This window comes from Monodon monoceros, unplaced genomic scaffold (assembly GCF_005190385.1).
Source record: "Monodon monoceros isolate NGI ecotype Baffin Bay Population unplaced genomic scaffold, NGI_Narwhal_1 Super_Scaffold_20, whole genome shotgun sequence".
NCBI classification, from domain to species: Eukaryota; Metazoa; Chordata; class Mammalia; order Artiodactyla; family Monodontidae; genus Monodon; species Monodon monoceros.
The window spans coordinates 34686502-34688685 of record NW_021703777.1 but is presented as its reverse complement, the minus strand read 5'-3'; the positions used below and the strand labels follow the sequence as shown (position 1 = coordinate 34688685).

Sequence of the window (2184 nt, the reverse complement as noted above, 5' to 3'; positions counted from 1 at the left end):
TCTGCCTATGTTTTCCTCTAAGAGTTTGACAGTGTCTGGCCTTACATTTAGGTCTTTAATCCATTTTGAGTTTATTTTTGTGTATGGTGTTAGGGAGTGTTCTAATTTCATACTTTTACATGTACCTGTCCAGTTTTACAAGCGCCACTTATTGAAGAGGCTGTCTTTTCTCCATTGTATATTCTTGCCTCCTTTATCAAAGATAAGGTGACGATATGTGTGTGGGATTATTTCTGGGCTTTCTGTCCTGTTCCATTGATCTATATTTCTGTTTTTGTGCCAGCACTACATTGTCTTGATTACTGTAGCTTTGTCGTATAGTCTGAAGTCAGGGAGCCTGATTCCTCCAGCTCCATTTTTCATTCTCAAGATTGCTGTAGAGGAGTCGGAGGAGGGGAGGAGGTGGCGGTGTCGACTCTAGATCGCTCCTCTCAGGGACTGACCGACCTGCGGAGTGAAGATGTCACTCCACACTGCTCTTCCTCCCGCCACAAAGCCGTCCCTTCTGGCTATGTCTCAGAGCAGGCATCGTGCCATGGCTCCGTCGCTGGAGTGTGAGGACAGTGGGACCTTCAGTTTGGGGAAGATGATCACAGCTAAGCCAGGGAAAACACCAATTCAGGTATTACATGTATACGGCATGAAGACCAAGAATATCCCAGTTTATGAATGTGAAAGATCCAATGTGCAAATACACGTGCCCACTTTCACCTTCAGAGTAACTGTTGGTGACATAACCTGCACAGGTGAAGGTACAAGTGAGAAGCTGGTGAAACATAGAGCTTCAGAGGCTGCCATAAACATTTTGAAAGCCAGTGCAAGTATTTTCTTTGCAGTTCCTGATCCCTTAATGCCTGACCCTTCCAAGCAACCAAAGAACCAGCTTAATCCTATTGGTTCATTACAGGAATTGGCTATTCATCATGGCTGGAGACTTCCTGAATATACCCTTTCCCAGGAGGGAGGACCTGCTTATAAGAGAGAATATACCACAATTTGCAGGCTAGAGTCATTCATGGAAACTGGAAAGGCGGCATCAAAGAAACAAGCCAAGAGAAATGCTGCTGAGAAATTTCTTGCCAAATTCAGTAATATCTCTCCAGAGAACCACATTTCTTTGACAAATGTGGTAGGCCATTCTTTAGGTTATACTTGGCATTCCTTGAGGAATTATCCTTGTGAAAAGATCAGCTTACTGAAAAGAAGCCTCCTCAGTATTCCAAATACAGATTACATCCAGCTGCTTAGTGAAATTGCAAAGGAGCAAGGTTTTAATATAACACATTTGGATATAGAGGAACTGAGTGCCAACGGACAGTATCAATGTCTCGCTGAATTGTCCACCAGTCCCATCACAGTCTGTCATGGCTCGGGGATCTCCTGTGGCAGTGCGCAGAGTGATGCAGCTCACAATGCTCTGCAGTATTTAAAGATAATAGCAGAAAGAAAGTAAACGTGGAACAATGTAGAAAACCCTTCAGTAGCACATAAGAAGTTCCCCTTTCTCCCCTTTCCAAGTAAAACATTTACTATAATGTTTGAGTTTGTGTGTTGGTTCTAAATCTCTTCATAGATTCCATCAACACTCCAGATTTAATTATCTCCTGGTAGTTGTTATTAAGATGTTTTTAATGGCTTCGACTTTGTATTGGTATATTGTATTTATAAACTTTGTACCATAGCAGAGGGTAGCACCCATTTTACAATGCCATGCACATAGAAGGAAAAGACTGCATGATTGTTGTTGTTGATGAGGAGGAGGATAAAATAAAACTGCTAACAACAGTCTTTCTTACTGGTGCTTAACCTCTTCCTTGTACAAGGCTTTGTAAAGGAATTTCGAAGGAAGCCCCTTAGAATTAGTGTTGAGGAATGCACTAACAGGTTTTAATTGAATGTGATTGTTAAATTTCAGGGAACATGATTGGTATGCTGTGTATTTGAATCCATGTAATAAAGAACTGTTGTTATAAAAAAAAAAGATTGCTTTAGCTATTAGTGGTCTTTTGTGTTTCCATACAAATTGTGAAATTTTTTGTTCTAGTCCTGTGAAAAATGCCCGTGATAGTTTGATAGGGATTGCATTGAATCTGTAGATTGCTTTGGGTAGTAGAGTCATTTTCACAATGTTGAATCTTCCAATACAAGAACATGGTATATCTCTCCATCTATTTGTATCATCTT

The 2184-nt window shown here is 40.8% G+C and overlaps 1 pseudogene across 1 annotated transcript; it reads left to right on the top strand.

Moving 5' to 3' along the window:
- The first annotated feature begins 386 nt into the window (after nucleotides 1-386).
- LOC114903109 lies at nucleotides 387-1453 on the top strand (annotated as a pseudogene). The gene has a single exon (XR_003795635.1). The product of XR_003795635.1 is annotated as an interferon-inducible double-stranded RNA-dependent protein kinase activator A pseudogene (transcript).
- The last annotated feature ends 731 nt before the right edge of the window (nucleotides 1454-2184 follow it).